Source organism: Haliotis rubra, unplaced genomic scaffold (genome assembly GCF_003918875.1).
Source record: "Haliotis rubra isolate DU_JTF1 unplaced genomic scaffold, ASM391887v1 Scf166, whole genome shotgun sequence".
Classification (NCBI taxonomy): domain Eukaryota; kingdom Metazoa; phylum Mollusca; class Gastropoda; order Lepetellida; family Haliotidae; genus Haliotis; species Haliotis rubra.
This window is the reverse complement of record NW_025765625.1, coordinates 276,559-297,859: the sequence shown is the minus strand read 5'-3', so window position 1 is coordinate 297,859 and position 21,301 is coordinate 276,559. Positions and strand designations below refer to the sequence as shown.

The 21,301-nt window shown below is 38.3% G+C and overlaps 1 long non-coding RNA gene across 1 annotated transcript; it reads left to right on the top strand.

Moving 5' to 3' along the window:
* Positions 1-5,681: 5,681 nt before the first annotated feature.
* LOC124272087 lies at positions 5,682-19,858 on the top strand. Its single transcript, XR_006897238.1, has 3 exons — positions 5,682-5,691; positions 14,979-14,983; positions 19,743-19,858. It is a non-coding gene; the product is annotated as an uncharacterized LOC124272087 (long non-coding RNA).
* The last annotated feature ends 1,443 nt before the right edge of the window (positions 19,859-21,301 follow it).

Below are 21,301 nucleotides of genomic sequence, written 5' to 3'. Positions count from 1 at the left end.
CACAACGGCACACTCAGCAATACTCCAGCTATATGGCGGCAGTCTGTAAATAACCGAGCCTGGACCAAACGATCCAGTGATCAACAGCATGAGCATCGGTCTACACAACGGCACACTCAGCAATACTCCAGCTATATGGCGGCAGTCTGTAAATAACCGAGCCTGGACCAAACAATCCAGTCACTCGGTTATATTCCAGCTATATGGCGGTAGTCTGTAAATAACCGAGCCTGGACCAAACAATCCAGTGATCAACAGCATGGGCATCGGTCTACACAACGGCACACTCAGCAATACTCCAGCTATATGGCGGCAGTCTGTAAATAACCGAGCCTGGACCAAACAATCCAGTGATCAACAGCGTGGGCATCGGTCTACATAACGGCACACTCGGTTATATTCCAGCTATATGGCGGCAGTCTGTAAATAACCGAGCCTGGACCAGACAATCCAGTGATCAACAGCATGGGCATCGGTCTACACAACGGCACACTCAGCAATACTCCAGCTATATGGCGGCAGTCTGTAAATAATCGGGTCTGGACCAGACAATCCAGTGATCAACAGCGTGGGCATCGGTCTACACAACGGCGCACTCAGCTATATTCCAGCTATATGGCGGCAGTCTGTAAGTAACCGAGCCTTGACCAGACAATCCAGTGATCAACAGCATGGGCATCGGTCTACACAACGGCACACTCAGCAATACTCCAGCAAATAATCGGGTCTGGACCAGACAATCCAGTGATCAACAGCATGGGCATCGGTCTACACAACGGCACACTCAGCAATACTCCAGCTATATGGCGGCAGTCTGTAAATAATCGGGTCTGGACCAGACAATCCAGTGATCAACATCATGGGCATCGGTCTACACAACGGCACACTCAGCTATATTCCAGCTATATGGCGGCAGTCTGTACATAATCGGGTCTGGACCAGACAATCCAGTGATCAACAGCATGGGCATCGGTCTACACAACGGCGCACTCAGCTATATTCCAGCTATATGGCGGCAGTCTGTAAATAATCGGGTCTGGACCAGACAATCCAGTGATCAACAGCGTGGGCATTGGTCTACACAACGGCGCACTCAGCTATATTCCAGCTATATGGCGGCAGTCTGTAAAGTAACCGAGCCTTGACCAGACAATCCAGTGATCAACAGCATGGGCATCGGTCTACTCAACTGGGATACAATGGCATGTCAACCATGTCAGCGGGCCCGATCCCGTTAGTCGCCTTTTACGACAAGCATGGGTTGCTGAAGATCAATTCCACCCAGGATCTTTACACGTTGATCTCAGCACTAGGGCTATTGTAAGCTTCTGTTTAAGCATAAGACACGATCATATTTGAACCAAGATAGCTTTGAGGAACGGAGCCTTGATGTTCTTGGCAATACTCGTTAAATATGGTCAGTGTGTATTTTCACAGTTAAGTTGTCCTTGGTCTAGTAGGTAGAGCGTCTGCTTGGAGAACACAAGATCGGAGGTTCGATCCCAGTCCACGTCATAGAAAAGGACGTTTAAAGTGTTAGTTGTTGTTGCCCTGTCTGGCTCACAGAAGCAGATGAATAAACATCACAAAATAAACCGTTCTTGGGACAGACGCTCCATCCACTTGACCACATAGGTGGTCAGACCAGTTATGTATATTAGTGTGAGTATATTATATCTTTAAACCAAGTTCAAAAGAAAGCCATTGTCGTTGTGTACATATCCCACGTGTTTCACAGTGTATGTACAGACAGGTGCCGTTGTAGCGCAAGAACGATCTTAGCGCTAATGTATGGCGCTTACGACTATCTTAGCGCTAAGAGAGCTTCGAAAATCAAACTTAAGGTAGCGATCTTAGCGCTAAAGGCCGTTCCCATACAACATAGCACTTAGGACACTAAATTGCTACAAAAGCAACACCAGAAACGGGTTTCACACATTGTACCCATATAGGGAATCGAACCGGGTCTTCGGGGTGACGAGCGAACGCTTTAACCACTAGGCTACCCCATCGCCCCAAGTTGCTATAGTCTCTAATTACTTATTTGGTGCATGTATAAATAAAAACGAACACCCGTGATCAATGTTTAACTTACAAGGAAACTGGTGTTCGTGTGATTACACATGTGATAACAACGTCCGCTAGAAACAGAGTGAATGAGTTTAGTTTTACGCCGCACTCAGCAATATTCCAGCTATATGGCGGCGGTCTGTAATTAATCGAGTCTGGACCAGACAATCCAGGGATCAACACCATGAACATCGATCTACGCAATTGGGATACGATGCCGTTAGTCCGCTATAAAATGAAACTTACACTCTTTAAGAAGATACATCTTCATTGGTATATGTGCCAATACATTTACCAATGAAGATGTATCTTGTTAAAAGAGTCTCAGAAGAGAACAGTTACGCGTCAACATCAGCACCAACGATGTCAGTGTCACTGCCTCAGATATAGACCGATGTATTGATTAAAACCCATTGTCTGCTGCTTTCTGTATGCCTGTGACCTCCGTGTCTGACCTCTGATAACGCCGAGATCAAAGAGTCAAACAAACAACGTGCCTGTTCTCTGTTTCAGAACACGTGTTATCAACACTGTTCCTTGTCGACAGTTGCTGTTTTATCTGGAGCAGTAGCCGAAACGGCGTGTATTTATTGTTTTACCTGAGATGTAATATGTGAAATAACTGAATATGTTCTTGAAAATAGGATGCTTTATCAGTGATAGGTGTGATAATTGACATGACGTGTGTCTATTATGTCTTACTTACGACTATCTTAGCGCTAAGAGAGCTTCGAAAATCTAGGCCCTGATCCCGTTAGCAGTCTTGTACGACAAGCTTGGGTTGCTGAAGACCAATAATTCTAACCCGGATCTTTACTGGCATTCACACATACCAGATTTAGATTATCCTCAATCATGATGAGTTTCAAGTATAGGCTATTCTGTCCATAATTCATTGTCAAGGAACTGAAGAGCAACTTCGCAGGTGACCAGATATTACACTGTGACGTCATAAGCAATAGTTGGTGATCTACTGTATTATCCTCAACAATGACAGAATGAGATCCACATCGCTCCGACTGACCAATGAGTAATTGAATATGTGGTACAATAATTGAAATAACCCAATATGTTGTTGACGTTAGGATAAGGTATCAATCATACGTGTGATAATGGAAATGACAACTGTCTATTATATCCCGGCAGTGCGATAATGTAGCAATATTTGGTGCTACAACTGAGATGGCATGTGTTAATATGCACTTGGCGGTGAGATGATGAATAGCTATTTGGTGCAAAACTTGAAATGGCTTGTGTTTTAACTTTATACGCATTTGGCAGTGAGGGGGTATTTCAGTATTTGTTGCTACAGTTGAAATGACGTGTTTTTAGATGCACTTGGCAGTGTTAAAGTCTATCAGTATTTGTCATATACTGATAATATCATTCGATTCCTGTTCAGAAAGTTGTTGATCATGGTTAAATCATTCAAGGTCACCCTAAATCTTCAAAAAGTTTTATTGTTTCTATTCGGCACACATTTCCCAATTGAATGCATCAGTGACTACAATTATGTCTGATGTATCTCGCTATTTTGATTTGTACGATGTCTTCCAAATTTTTTCAGGCAAACAGTTGCCTTGCCTTGCCATGTGTTTGTGATGGATGGAGCTTGATATACTTAATTTTTCCCGAACACCTGGTGTCATCACAGTCGGAATTGTTTAATTTACTTTGCATTCAGCGGAGGTTACTTTTACCTTGGTGGGGTGATGTAGACTTGTGGCGTAGTCTGTGCCAAATGACATGTCAGTGATATGGTACGGCAGGGTATGATGTAATGTGTATACGATATGACATGTCTGTGATATGGTACGGCAGGGTATGATGTAATGTGTATACGATATGACATGTCTGTGATATGGTACGGCAGGTATATGTGATGTATAATGTGATATACGATATGTATACGATATGACATGTCTGTGATATGGTACGGCAGGGTATGATGTAATGTGTATACGATATGACATGTCTGTGATATGGTACGACAGGGTATGATGTAATGTGTATACGATATGAAATGTCTGTGATATGGTTTGTGTGTCAAGTTATATGTGTATGATATTATGTGAATATGATGGTGGGAATCGAACCCGGGTCTTCGGCATGACGAGTGTTTAATATATGTATGGTATGATGTGTGCATGATATATGTATGGTATGATGTGTGCATGATAGGATGTATGTAAATCAACTTTGTGAGATATGATGTGTCTCTAATATAATGTTTAATCGATGTGATGTTTCTTAAGTGATGTGTGCTTCGTGTGATGTGCATATGTGATATAATTACAGTGAGTGATATCATATTGGTTTATTTGTGTGTCATTAAATGTGTATATGATGTACATATGCATGGGGCTTATGTGAATATGATGTGTATATGTGTCATGTATTGTTTCATTACAACATATTTTATATAAACCGAATTTACACAGCTTGATTTTACGAATATCACCTATGTTATTACACACACATTACATTAGGGCGGTGGGGTAGCCTAGTGGTTGAAGCGTTCGCTCGTCACCGAAGACCCGGGTTCGATTCCCCACATGGGTACAATGTGTAAAGCCCATTTCTGGTGTTCCCCGCCGTGATATTGCCGGAATATTGCTAAAAGCGGCGTAAAACTAAACTCACTCACTCACACATTACATTTCTTGCAGTGTGATCAAGTTGATATTTTAAGTGAAAGGTTAACACAGAGAACTATAGACAGTTAAATCTCTCAATATATCGTCGCATGAAGGCGCAGTGTTTCTTTTTATTTTGGTTATAAGAGAGATACAAATACTTGACTCTGATTGATGTGAGCAAATCATTCCTTAATTCTATAGCATACGGAAATATGACTGAATAGTGCTACTGTATGGTATGGGTAACCTTTTAGAATTTCTTAACTTGCACGCTAATATTTCATCAACAGTATTTGTTCACAAAGTTACCTGGTTGTTAGTCTTGTAAAACAGGTTCTTCCTGTAATTGTATTCCAACCCGTTTTAACTACACGATCTGATCATTAATGTTGTTTTTCACGTTTTCTCTTTAGTTCCAATGAGCTACATTCCGTAACAAGATATTTAAGGATGTATGGAAATAGTGTTGTTGAGTGTTATATTTAACATATGCTTATTTTTTCTCTGGATTGTAAGACACAAGCCAAGTTCAAACCGAATCATTCATGTGGACAAGACTTCTGTTCAATGGTTTACGTAATATAACGCTCAGGTGAAAATGTACTCAGTGATCTGTAAACCATCTTTGCGTTCAATCAAGACGATCCGCAACTTCATTAACATATATGATAAATAAGACGGTCCAAGGACTGAGCCTTGTGGGACGCCACACATACTGAGGACTTTATAATGTCCCATTTGAAAATACCTTTTGATGTCTCTGGCCTAAATAACTTCAAACCAGTTCAACACGTTACCGTGTACACCATATCCTTTTAGTTTACACTCAATGTGCCATACACGATCAAAGACTTTGACACATCATTAAATATCATCATTTATTTGAAGCATAGCAAACAGCATAATAATTCTAATACGCTGATGAACAGTAGAATGTCCAGATTCAAAGCCTGATTGATATTTATGTATAAGAACAGAATTAGTCATATACTTTACCAGTACTCTTTCTAATATGTTGCTAACACAACTAATTAACGAAATTGGGCAATAAGTACATGCAAGTCTTCTGTTACCTTTCTTTTATAGCGGGCTGTTTATTACTATTATTATTTTTATTATTTGGTTTTAAAAAGGTTTGACCCGAATATAACGTGTGGGGTTTGAAAAACAAATCACCTTCCAGGTTTCCATAAGAATAATGAATGAAAACAAACACAGTGACGGAAGTATAACTTCGGTAGACAGCCGAATGACAAGGTTTAATTTTTTAACCCCTCCCACCCAAAGAAAACAAAAACAAAACAAAAACAAACTTATGAATATTAAAAAACACACACCTTTTGGGGTAAGAATTAATATTGCATACATACTTATTATTCACTATTTCCGAGTTACATTTGAAATAAAATGTCGTGTTATTTTCTCTTCACCCATCTGTGAAACAGAAAGCAAATCAAACCCCATCTCACCTCGTTATGTTATATCCACACATGGTAGACAATTGGTGTCCAATTAGACATGCCATATGCACTGAAGCGCTTCTTTCGTTTGTCACAATTGTTTTTAGAGGGCGAGGATAACATTTTCCCCCGACAGCATTTATCCCCCTTTGACAAGTAAATTTGAATTTACAGTCACTTGATAGCCAGGATTCTGACATGACTAAGGGCGACAACTCTAGAGAGAAAATTGCAGTGGCGACCTGGGCCCCGTTTCACAAAGCTCTCGCAAGCCTAAGATCTCGTAACTTTCCTCGTAGCATTAGCACATTCGCACCTCCTATACTGTAACATAGGACTGATGACTGACTGACTGAGTTTGGTTTTACCCCGCTTTTTAGCAATATTCCAGCAACATCACGGCGGGGGACACCAGAAATGGGCTTCACACATTGTACCCATGTGGGGATTCGAACCCGGGTCTTCGGCGTGACGAGCCAACGCTTTAACCATTAGGCTACCCCAACGCCCCTGTAACATAGGAGGTACGAATGCTACGAGAATAGTTACGAGATCTTAGGCTTTCGAGAGCTTTGTGAAACGGGGCCCAGGCAACCAGTGTCTCACTTATCCCTGAAGCTTTTACCCCATATCTTACCAATACCTTAATTTTTAAAATGAAATGAAAACAGTTGAATTTCAACTGAATGTAGGATAACAAACATCTTCTCTGAAATACACAATGCCATTTTTAGAAAGTGGTCAAATGTAACATATGTTATATTTAGGATTACACTTTCTTAGTAAAGTACAGATTCTGGACTCAACCCAAAAAGTACTAGAAACTGTACTTTACTAAGAAAGTGTAATCCCAAATATAACATATGTTAAACATCTTCTCCACAATAGTGTCAGTGGTTTCAGTATTGAATGTGAATGTCTGATAATAAACATCTTCACAACAACTGTGTTAGAGATTTGATTCTTGAGAGTGAATGTCTGATAATAAACATCAAGACAAGTGTGACAGTGGTTTCAGTCTTGAAAGTGAATGTCTGATAATAAACATCAAGACAACAGTGTCAGTGGTTTCACTATTGGAAGTGAATGTCGGATAATAAACATTAAGACAACAGTGTCAGTGGTTTCACTATTGAAAGTGAATGTCTGATAATAATCATTAAGACAACAGTGTCAGTGGTTTCAGTCTTGAAAGTGAATGTCTGATAATAAACATTAAGACAACAGTGTCAGTGGTTTCACTATTGGAAGTGAATGTCTGATAATAAACATCAAGACAACAGTGTCAGTGGTTTCAGTCTTGAAAGTGAATGTCTGATAATAAACATTAAGACAACAGTGTCAGTGGTTTCAGTCTTGAAAGTGAATGTCTGATAATAAACATCAAGACAACAGTGTCAGTGGTTTCAGTATTGGAAGTGAATGTCTGATAATAAACATTAAGACAACAGTGTCAGTGGTTTCACTATTGAAAGTGAATGTCTGATAATAAACATTAAGACAACAGTGTCAGTGGTTTCACTATTGGAAGTGAATGTCTGATAATAAACATTAAGACAACAGTGTCAGTGGTTTCACTATTGAAAGTGAATGTCTGATAATAAACATTAAGACAACAGTGTCAGTGGTTTCACTATTGGAAGTGAATGTCTGATAATAAACATTAAGACAACAGTGTCAGTGGTTTCACTATTGGAAGTGAATGTCTGATAATAAACATTAAGACAACAGTGTCAGTGGTTTCACTATTGAAAGTGAATGTCTGATAATAAACATTAAGACAACAGTGTCAGTGGTTTCAGTCTTGAAAGTGAATGTCTGATAACAAACATTAAGACAACAGTGTCAGTGGTTTCAGTCTTGAAAGTGAATGTCTGATAATAAACATTAAGACAACAGTGTCAGTGGTTTCAGTCTTGAAAGTGAATGTCTGATAATAAACATTAAGACAACAGTGTCAGTGGTTTCAGTCTTGAAAGTGAATGTCTGATAATAAACACCAAGACAACAGTGTCAGTGGTTTCAGTCTTGAGAGTGAATGTCTGATAATAAACATCAAGACAACAGTGTCAGTGGTTTCAGTCATGAAAGTGAATGTCTGATAATAAACATTAAGACAACAGTGTCAGTGGTTTCAGTAATGAAAGTGAATGTCTGATAATAAACACCAAGACAACAGTGTCAGTGGTTTCAGTCTTGAAGTGAATGTCTGATAATAAACATCAAGACAACAGTGTCAGTGGTTTCAGTCTTGAATGTGAATGTCAGATAACAAACATCTTCAAGACAACAGTGTCAGTGGTAAATTCAGTCTTGAATGTGAAAGTTGGATAACAACATAAAAACTATCAGGAATAACCATACAATAGGGCTTTATTTTCTCAAGTCTCTAAAAGGAACATGGACAAATCGACCACATCTTAAACATTCTCACAAAGTTTACCTGTTTTGATCTTATACAACTGCTTTTCTAAACATAAAATTATTTCTTAAGTAAATAAAAAATACAGGTAGGTTTAATCAGTTGATTCTCTAAAACCTCATAAATGGACAAGCAAGACAGCTTGCAAATCAATTTATGAATATATAAAAGTTTCTAAACACACATTATTGTTTAGTATACATCAAATGTTCACACAAACATGATGAAAATGTTTCAGGAAAGACAGAATTTACAGCCAAACTTCTCCAAGTGATAAGGCGTCAATATTTATATATCAATACACATCAAATGAAACTGACAATGTACAGATGATTGATAGATGAGTGAGACAGATACAATAACACAGACACTGCCGATATCAGACTAACTGCTGGATCTAGAGGATACTGGGAATATCGCTGAACTGGGAATATGCTGAAGGGGTTGGGCACTGCTGTTGTGGGCACTGCTGATATCAGACTAACTGCTGGATCTAGAGGATAGGATCGCTGAAGGGGTTGTTGTGGGCAATGATATCAGACTAACTGCTGGATCTAGAGGATACTGGGAATATCGCTGAAAGGGGTTGTTGTGGGCACTGCTGATATCAGATATCAGACTAACTGCTGGATCTAGAGGATACTGGGAATATCGCTGAAGGGGGTTGTTGTGGGCACTGCTGATATCAGACTAACTGCTGGATCTAGAGGATACTGGGAATATCGCTGAAGGGGTTGTTGTGGGCACTGCTGATATCAGACTAACTGCTGGATCTAGAGGATACTGGGAATATCGCTGAAGGGGTTGTTGTGGGCACTGCTGATATCAGACTAACTGCTGGATCTAGAGGATACTAGAGGATACTGGGAATATCGCTGAAGGGGTTGTTGTGGGCACTGCCGATATCAGACTAACTGCTGGATCTAGAGGATACTGGGAATATCGCTGAAGGGGTTGTTGTGGGCACTGCCGATATCAGACTAACTGCTGGATCTAGAGGATACTGGGAATATCGCTGAAGGGGTTGTTGTGGGCACAGGCACTACAGATGTGTACCCCAGGTATGCTTCTGTATGCACAAAACCAGAACACAGAAATGTACCCCAGGATGATTCCATTCTGCACTGTGTTGTTTTCTTGATTGGAACTGTAATACTGTTGCATTAGATGCATTTGATTGTGTTACATAAGAAACAAGCAAGCACACGAACAAATATTTCGCAATGCACATTATCACTAACAATCAGTTGAACGGGAACAACTACATACAATTTCAGTTATGGGTTGCGGAATATGGACTTGTCTGTCTTTTGGGTATTGGGTACATTTCTGTAGTTTGACATTGTTTAGGGTACCTTTCTGTATACAGAAACATACCTGGGGTACATATCTGTAGTATCTGTACCAGCGACCCCTTCAGGGTGAATATCACTACAGAAGCACATTCACATCAAGGTGGGGGGGGATAGTGTCTGAGGGGATAGGGTGGAGGGTTAGGGTAGGTGGAAAGGATAAAGTTCAGATACTGACCTCTGACATTATATGAACATATCAGAAGGCTTTGACAGGGAACCTTTTGGGTGGCTCAATGATTGTCAATCTCTGTTATCCAGTATTTCATAACACACACCCTGAACCCATTTGGCGACCTTGCTTTATTTTAGAAGCAACATCCCCAGCTTCATAACTCTTATCACTAACTCACTACAATCTCTGTCATTATTGGTAAATCAAGCACCAAACAAACTAGTCAGTAATGGCTACATAGACAGGGTTCACCTTCCTGTCCACCCAGTGTCAAAGGTACTGAGAATCACTGGTTCCAACATCAAGTTTGACATGAATGTTCTTTTCCATGTGTGCCGTAGGGCACTCACAAAGGTTTTAAGGTGGTCATGTGCCCATGGGAACGTAACTTTAGCTGTACCCTAAGAAATGGGACTAATACAACGAAAATTCTTTCAGTTCATCAACTCAGTGAAGATATTAATTTCGCCACAAATAAATTAGAAATGTGTTTAAAACGCCTGGATCCAGTATGGTTTATCTTAGTTAAATCTTCCATATTGTGTTCAATATGTACCTCGGTCAACAGTCATCACTCCCCTTCTGGCAAAAGTAAATGATATTTTGCTTTGGTATTTTCATAAAAAAGTTGATGAAGCCTCCTAATACTGACAAAACAGAAGAAGTAATTTGTAGAACATACCTTTCAAATTATATCTCATATTCTTCTAGGCAATTGTTACTTTATGAACCGTCTTGTAAACATAATATATTGTTTTTAAAGGAATAATATTCTAAAGATTGCATTTTTAAGATGCAAATTTCAAAAATGATAGTTTGAATAATGATATGCGTAGCACTTTGGTACAGTTAATTGCTATGGTTGGATATTTTTTATACATATAACTACTTGATAAGTCAGAGTCGACCTCATGATCACAAAAACTTCATGTTGAAATGTTGTAGTTAAACTTCAATAAATATGACTTTTAGCGAGTCAAAATACAATCAATTCTCAACAAATATCTTCAAATAAAACTGATAACCAAAACACACAAAAGAATATAAACAACTTAAAATATGTACTGGCTTACCTTCAGGAGTAAAATAGGAAATGAACTTTGTTAGGCCAAATAGCAACCTACAGATGTTGGCTTTGTTGAAAGAGCTAAACACATTAGGAATCAGGAAAAGTATCCATAAACATAATCTGATTTCTTTCTATGTCATATCTTTACACATGAACTCAACATCTTTGGATTTAAACCAATCATATTCAACATTTTAAACCATTCATATTCAACATCCAGGTATCTGCCAGTACCCATGCCAGCAGGTTCTTCATCAAAGCATTAAAGTAGTAGCAATAATTAAAAACTATGAAAATATCTATCAGTGGTGATATGTGACACATATGACTCTAATCAATAGAAAAATAAATAGATATGCTTCTACTGTTTGTCTAGGTAACTTAACACACATAACTGAACACTTGTATCATAATAAGTACAGCTGTATAATAATATATAATTCTACACCTCATCATCATATAACATGAAACTGAGAACTTCTTAGTGATTCCAACATACATTCACACTTTATTAATTCATACCTAGATGAATAGTTTCCTTAAATAACAAACCATTAGCTACAAATTTCCTTCTAGTTGAAGTCTTGGGTAAATATGGATGAATATCTAATCACTACTTCAACATCATTGAACATGGTTTTCTCAAACTTAATGACTAGAGACACAACTAACAAGTGTAATGGACCTTTTGAGTCAGTTGCACTTGAATCTTTGGATCATTTAGAATGCAGTCAGAAATATGAAAAACAATGTTTTAATGTGACAAAATATTTCCCCATTACATGCAAGTTTTGTACTTTATAGGGGATGTCAGAATACAGCCTGTTATCTACCAATATTCGTGAGTGCTGTCATAGACTTTTATGGACATTCTCACCAGAAGGTTTTCAGCTAGGTCAACAACAATTGAACACAAAAATGCAAAATAATTGTGTCAATACCTTTTGATGATGTAATTAAACTGAAAACATCACAAAAATGGTGTCATTTCAATTTATTGTTGAACAAATCAGTAAACATCATGTAAACCTGTAAAGCTGAGAGCTGGATTCCTAAACATCATCAAGTCTGTAAGAATAGTTCAGCATCATTTGTCCTGGACCCAGAAACTAACCACAAACTATGTTATCATCCCTAACAGTATTTCCTGTGATGCGCATTGACATTCAAAATGGCCGCGCCCATGTTAAGCTGTAAGATTGAGAGTCCTACCAATAAACAGTTTGATGGGGTGCAAAAGATAGGTTTTGAATCATTTCAGTCGGTCAAATTTATCGTATTTTCCATTAAATGAATTATGGTGAGCATTATTTTAATGATTTCAGTCGAGCTGCCAGGGCACATAGAAAACATTTCATCCACGCCATTTTACTACTTCCCGTGCCATGGCACGTACACTCAGCACTATTTCATCCACGCCATTTTACTACTTCCCGTGCCATGGCACGTACACTCAGCATTATTTCATCCACGCCATTTTACTACTTCCCGTGCCATGGCACGTACACTCAGCACTATTTCCACCCCTGCAGAGCCAACCATTTATAAAATCCATCTGATCAAGAACATAAATTTGGATAACGCAAACAATTAGATCCATTTATGTTATTGCCATGGTAACCAGAAGATATCCTGGGTATGAGATGCTGAAGGTTTTAACAGATCAAACAATAATTTATTGCACAGAAGATAGATTCAGTTCCCTCATACTCAAGACACTGTGCCACAAATCTGGCTGGAACTTCAGAGGAGCACTTGTCTTCCATGATCCTGGGAAATGAAGGTTACACAGTTAAGAAATTATCGGAGATCCAAGAGATGTGGTCTCACCTTAGACAAGTGAGTTTGTTCAAAATTGCTTCTGTTCACCCAGCAGAAAATGGGTACCTGGTGGCATAAGTCATGTGACCAGCAGCTTGGGTTTTTCCAGGGTAATGATTTTGTGAAGCACCATTGAACAGCTTTGAGTTGGATACAAGGAGCCATAGAAATCCATTATCATTACCTCTTTCCATAATGTTAGGGTGAATCACAGGAAATTACACACCTGAAAGTACAGTATGTCTGTCTATATTTTGAGAGGCATGACAGATAATCTCTGGTATAATATGAAAAAGATGGGTGTTCCTTACTTCTTTTGAGTGGCATGACAGGTCAACAATAGGAATAGGAAAGAATAGGGAGTTCTTAAACATCTTTTGAGTGTAACCCGTAAAGATCCGGGTTAGAACTGATCTTCAGTAACCCATGCTTGTCGTAAGAGGCCAGAAACGGGATCGGGTGGACAGGCTTGCTGACTTGGTTGACACATGTCTTTGTATCCCAATTGCAGATCGATGCTCATGCTGTTGAACACTGGATTGTCTGGTAAAGGCTCGATTATTTACAGACCACCGGCACATAGCTGGAATATTGCTGAGTGCAGCGTAAAACTAAATTCACTCACTCACTCTTTTGAGTGAACACTAAAGACTAACTAAAGTAATGTGAAACAATCAGGCGATTTTTAACTCCTTTTGAGTAGTGTATATTGAGATTTTGATCATATTACAACACATGAAATCGTGTCACTGAAATCATGATAGTGGGTCATATACCCTTATGTCCATGATTGACCCTGACAAAAATACACAAAAAACAAAGAGTCAGTTATGTCACTCAGAACATTCAAACATATAAATCAGCTGAAACGTTTTACATTTTATACAGGCTATGTATCGTAAGTGTTTAACATCAAATTATAATGTATCAAATTTTGTATGAAATAAGCTCCTGATTTGATCTGATTTCTGTAAGTTACTGTGATGACTCCCATTGTGGATTGTCCTGATTATGCTATTGAGCATTACAATCTCCAAAATCACCCATCAATACCATTTAACAACTGATTGCCATTAATAATACCCCACAGAATCTTTTCATTGTGTTTTTACATGGAAATGTTCACTGTATAAAATGAAGGAAAAACAATGTGATGTTAGCGCATGACACATCTGCCATTTTCTTGACATTATAACAGAAAATATGCATGTTGTATTTCTCAGACTTCCATCACATTACCAAACCCACATGTCACATTGTATAGTTAATAACTAGCCTAACCCCGGCCCCAAGTCTAACAGGCAGTCAACGCTATCGTTAGAAGATTCATGTGCTGTAGGTATTAGTAAGGCCAAATACACTAACGACGATTTAATGATTGCTATAATGGACTTGAAAACTGATCTAAGGACTATTAAGGATCATGTAGCAACATTGGATACGAAAGTTGACAAAATGGCGGCACAGGCAAGCGAGCAGAGGGAAGAAATTACCCAGCTCCGTTCTGATAATAAATTCATGTGTGACCAGATAAAGCAGCTAAATGGTAGACTTGATGATGAGTCCCGTTCAAGGAGAAATAACTTGCTATTCCACGGCATTGAAGAAGAGAAGGGCGAGAAAATAAAGTCAGGGCTTTTATCAGAGACAATCTGGATATAGCTGAAGCGGACGATATTCTTATCATAAGAGCCCATCGTCTTCGGAATGGAAAACAAAATCCACCGATCGTCAACTTTGTTCTCACAAGCGACAAGAATAATATTCTGTCTACATCTAGGAGGAAACTACGAGACCGGGAAAACCTGAGACGTGTTACAGAGGATCTCACACAGCGTGTACGAGAAGCTCGCCGATCGCTTGCACCACTGTATTCAGATGCTCTCAAAGCGGGATTGAAAGCAAAGATCCGACATGATAAGTTACTCGTCGATGGGAAAGTGTTCATTCATGACAGAGAAAATAATAAGAATGTGTGTATATCAGGTGGAAACCAACGATCTCATAATTCAAACAGAGCACACACTCAAACAGAAAGCCACGCCTCTTTGTTTACACCTGACAACGGAAGTGAAGGGGAGAGCATTCCAAGTAGAATCACACGATCAACAACTTACCGAGACAAATGAGGATTAGACCATGTCTCGTGTAGTATCCTTAGTTGGAATATCGAAATATCGAAGGATAATACAAACACGTGAGTTTTACGTTTAGTGACTTTAAACAATTCTACTCTAGATATGACATAATTGGACTCTGCTAGAGACCCGAAGGATTTTGAGACATTACTGTCCGGTTTTCGTTCATACCATTGTTGTAGACCTAAGCAAAAGTTAATGGGTCGATACAGTGGTGGTGTCTCTGTGTTCATTAAAAAGAACTTGTGGACTATATTAGAAGAACATTTGCTCATTTAGAGAATTACAGTGGTCATATTGTTTGAAACATCTAAGCTTGGACTTGATAAAGACACTGTGATGGTGTTTGCCTATATAGTACTTTACAGCTCCAAAAGAAAATTAATATTGTTGAAAAATTCTGTGCAGATACAGGAATGAAAGTCAATGTGAACAAAACCAAATTTATTGTTTTTAGAAATGGTGGTCCTCTCCGTTCTTATGAGAAATGGTTTTTAAATGGTGAACAAATAGAAGTTGTGAATATGTACAGATATCTTGGGATTGTGTTCACCCCTAAACTCTCATGAACTAAAGCCCAATCCTGCTTAGCAGCTCAAGCAAGTAAAGCTATATTCTCCATCTATAATTACCAGAAGCATTTTGGATGTATTAATCACAAGGACATTTTAAAGATATTTGATTCCATGATTACACCTATTCTGTGTTATGGATCAGAGATTTGGGGAACCACTTATTGCAGACATATTGAAACTGCACATTTTAAGTTCTCTCACTGCAATACCACTATACCTCCAGATCAATAATGTACTGGTGCAGACTGTTGCAGCTACAACACCATAGACTTCCTTATCAGGCCTACCAAATGCTCAAATCTCTTGATGATTATTATAAATCTACCTGGGCTTCACACATAAGACAAATCCTTTTTCAGTATGGTTTTGGGTTTGTATTGATCTCACAAGAAATTGGCTGCATTAAAACATTTATATCCATCTTCAAGCAGCGATTTTATGATTGCTTCCTTCAAATTGGCCATCCTCACTTGACTCTTCATCTAAATGTAAATATTATTCACAATTTAAATCTTTACTTAATGTTGAACACTACTTGTCCTGTGACCTCCTTCCATATCAAAGGAAAGTTATGGCTATGTTCCGCTGTAACAACTTTAGATTAGCAGTGGAAACCGGTCGTCACACACATACACCCTATGATCAACGTCTCTGCCTCTACTGCCACTCTGTTGGCCTAAACTATGTTGAAGACAAGCTCCATGTCCTACTTATCTGTGACAAATATTCTGAAATAAGAAATAAGTGTTTCACAACCCACCAGACCAACCCTCCAACAACTGAAACCTTTGTGCCTGTAATTACTTGCAACAACATAAATTATCTAAAACCATTAAGTACATTCCTCTCCACTGTACTAAAACTAAGAAGTAAACCCACTACTACAACTAATTGACCCTGTATTCCAATCGTTATCCTACATCCAGCATGTATGTATTCTTTATATTTGCTCTATGTTGTATTATGGGCCAATGGCCAACATTACTGAAATAAAATGTCTGTCTGTCTGTCTGTTAATAATTATTGTAGTGTAGCGTAATTTAAAAGTGAGTGAGGTTTCATCATGGAGTCAGCATTCAGCTATGTCATGATGGCTGACTGCATGAGTAACATGCATGCTAAGGGGTTACAATGATACACTATCAGCCAGGTCACATGTTATATCCACCACGGTTGATTAGCCAGCTCTAAAGCAGAATAGTGTACAATGTGAGAACCCATTGCAGGTGCCCCAATGTGTTATTGCTGGAATATTGCTAAAAGCGGCGTAAAACTATACTCAATTGCTAAAGCAAAATAAGAAACCCTTCATAAACTGACCAATGGATGTCAGAATCAAAAGCAGTTGTAAACAAACAGTACAATAATCCTCTGCATATACTGATGCTCATGATGTCGATCACTGAATTGTTTTGTTTGGACTCGATTATTTACAGACCTTAATCACACAGCTGGAATATAATTATTGCCAAGTTGTGTTAGATAACAAACAAAATCACATGTTAAACAACAAGGAGGTTACCAATACACTGATTGATATTTGTTATGGAGGGGGTTGTGTTGTGGTGGAATATTACTCAACACTTTGTGCACTTCAGGTCACAAGGTCACAGAATTCAGAACACATTGGATAAATGTGCAGTAACAACATCTGACAATGGCCGTTAAAGAAGCAGAGTTAATATACAAGTACTGACAAAAGGAAAAGAACCATCCTAGATAGTCCAGGGAATATTACCTGTTCTATCATGTTTAATACCCTTGGCCAATACACTAGACAGATCCGAAACAACACAATGCCTAACATATAACAGTCAACCAACACACATGGACAAAAGATGGATAAATAACAGAAAATTAAAGATAAAATAGGGAGAATGTGATGTCATATCGGAAATGAACTATCGAGGCGAAAGTCATGGGTATTTATCATGAGAAAGGGATAACATGCTGGCTATCCAAGGATGGTCTCACCTCCCATATTGTCAAGCTGCCAAAGCAATGAATATATTATCATACATTTACATATATATGTGACATTAAATATTGACAGGTAACATGGCAGAGATTGCTGTTGTACAGTTGGAATACTGTACAGATGCTGAATCAAGTCCTTAACATCTTGGGGCAATAGGGTCACAGTTTCCAGAACTAACACATTGGTAATACAGTTTCTCATTAAAGTTATATAATTATTTATAAAAGTCAACTGTAGGATGGAGTAAATTAGTGGTGGTTTATAACCATATAGGTCAAGGGAGGCAACTCAGTATAACAAATAGCATTACCTGGGACCACAACATCTGCGTCCCTGATGATGTCAACTAGTGACAGTATGATGAAACCTTTCGTTTTCACATGAAACCTTTCAGAAATAATGATTGCCCTAATAACTAACAGAGTGTTCATACATTGATACAAATACAGCTTTGACGCTTTTGCAATAAGAATCTGTTGGTGGCCATTTTGAACTATTCCAAATCAACATGTAACTACCTAAAGAGGGATCTTATATTATTCCACTTCAAGATACAAGATACTTTGTAGTCATATAATAATAATTTGGTTTGGGGTTATGATGCTTAACAAACAATTGTTTTGGGGAGCCATTTAGAGTTTTATATACAAATTTTGGTGTAGGCAGATACTTTTCTAGTCTGTCTTACAGTCCCTGAACCACATTATTTACCCTACTGCCTAGCCCTCTCTGCAGTGCTAAAGCCCTAATTGAAGTAAGTCTAGATTTCCTATGGTTCAGAATCGGAGTCTCCAATCTCAATAGGGCTGCTTTTCAAGTTAAACGTTACTATCAAAATTATAAATTTCCAGAGACTAAGTGTTAGGGACCTTTCATAATTAATGCAGGGGAGAAGAATATATGATGTGACTGACCCCAGCCTACAATTTGAGTACAAAGTAAGTGAGCCCCTTGCATGTCATGTACAAAATCAATGACACCCCCCACCCCCTTTCCCATATTTTTTAAGCATAACTTTGAAATATTTTTTATGTACAATGGCCCCATGGCCCCCCTTAACATCAGTATCATTGCTTTAAGAAGCTATGTATACTACAGCTTACATTTGGATTATTACTTTTTTGAACCTGAGACACAAGATCGTCCACTCCTTAAGTACATCACACCTAGTTGTTGCAATGTTGCTCACTTCCATCCAGTTCATCCAGATATTCATGATTACATTCGCTCAAACCAGTCCCCGGACTTTGCACAGAGCAAATGTAGTGCTGCTTCGATAACTCCTACTCTTTAATATACGCTTATAATGGCCCTAGCACTATAAGATCTCATTAGAAAGGAGGTTAAAGAATCTCCAGCTACATGTGCCTCATTGGCCAGTCAGGATGATGCACATAGAACTGTTCTACAATACTGGTGGTCATATTGTGATGAAGGAAATCTGGTGGTAGCAGAGTTTGGCACTTTTAGCATAGGATATATATACATGTCCAGGACCCCAGATAAGGGCCATATCGGCGTGTGTACGGATAAAAATATGCACGATACAGTAGGAAATAATTTAGAGAACTTAGCAGATCCGCACTACAGCAATGGTGTACGGTCTTAGAGTCATTTACAGACGTATTTATCTGAAAAAGTATTGTTTTATTGTTCATTGACCTGTTTACACAAGAGTAGCAATGTTGTGGTGCATACATAAAACGAAACACAAGATTACTGATACTCCATTAATTTCCATTCAGTACTCTACATGTACTCTTAAGGTTGTCCAGTACTCCTGTATTGAAAAATGCATTTTTGTTTATATTTTTACCTACCAAACAAATTTTCACCACAACAATTTGTAAACCAAAATAGAAAAGAGAAGTCTTGATTCAGTAGCTTATGTCTAGGCACACTGACAGTCAACGAGCAATGATGTAGGGAGAGATTTTGTCAGTAAATTTCCCTAAAATCAAATAAGTAGTGAAACAAACACACGATCTCTGATTGGACCGAAGGCTGGTGACCAAGCAGCGGGATCAACAGCCGTAAAAAAAGTAGGGGTGAAACGATATACAGCGGTATCAGTAGAACCACGGTATTTTGCCTATGATTCGGTATACCGTAATGCAATCCAAAAATTTGGTATTTTCGGTTTTGGTACCGTCATTTTGATCTTGTAATAAAATGACAGTTTTGTTTATTCAAAATAACAAAGATTATGGTTATTTCTTTCAATGTTAGGTTTGGTTCTTGTCAATTTTCTGCATTATGATCATATCACATATACCGAACTGAACCGGACCGAACTGAAGGCCTTGTACCGCAATACGTACCGTGCCATGATAAGAATGTACCGTTTCATCCCTAAAAATAATTCACATCTTTTCCAGAAGTGGCGGCAACTGGTGTTACTATTTCTGTAAACAAGACTTAACTCAAGGAACTTGGTTTAACCGACACAAGGTGCTTGTTGACATGAAAAACAAGTTGCACAACAAAACCAGGCTGCTCTCTGGTTCCATATATTCATCAAGTTCACACAAAGATGCTTTAGAACAACATATTCAGCCTAGATGCTAGTCTGTCATACAGACCCTGAAACAAATATATCCAAGAAAGCCCATGCAAGTCTAGAATATGTGGCAAAGTCTACAGTTCCACAGTTTCTGAAAATAAAGAAAGTCTCTGGACTCCTTTTCATTATATTTCATGATTATATTTTTTCTGTAAAATATGTTCATTTCAGAGACTAGATGTTTGTCTACCTAAACACGTAAAATCTTGGATCTAGGATGACTGTGTCAAGGTGGCCACATAACACAGGGACAAGTGATGAAGTAAGAACACAGAGCTTCCAGTGGGTGTTCAAAGACTGAAGTTCTGTGGACAAATCAGGGTTAGTCTGACATAAATTGTTTCCAATGCACTTGGTGCATATACCAGAGCTACAGATAACTTCTTGGGTCATTGAGTTATGTACTTGCTTGTGTCAATCTCAATTGGGTATCGTAATTTTCCTTTGAGTAACCAAATAAATTGTACCCACCTCACTAAAAATCAATTGGGTATATTGCCATTTTCCATTTTTTGTAAAATTATAATAAAGTTTATATGCTGGTTTACGTGTTTGTTATTTATGTTGGATCTGTAATCTGAGAAACAATAAGAAAGATTGCAAGTTGCCAAGTTCAGGTGCTGAAATAGAACCTCTCAATATACCTCAGTTATTTTATCTATTTTTGTTTGTACGCATGTAAGATCAGATTTATTGAGTATTTACAAAAATTGAAGCGTACATGTACGCAATAGACTAAACAGGAATTGAGTTTTCACATAAATATTTGCGTAATTTACGCAGATACGCAGCTTATCTGTACCTCTGATGTACACATAAATATCAAGTTGCATTTTTCAGTAACCGGTTGCACAGGAGCATGTGTTATATAACTAAATCCTGCCCTGTGGAAAGACTAGAATTTCTTGATAAAACTTGATCTCGGATTAGCAATAATGATAATGTGAAACATTCAGGGGCCTGTTTCATAAAGCAGTCCTAGCACTATGACTATCAGTACACCAACGCTTTTCAACTGACACATGAAAGTCGTAGTAAT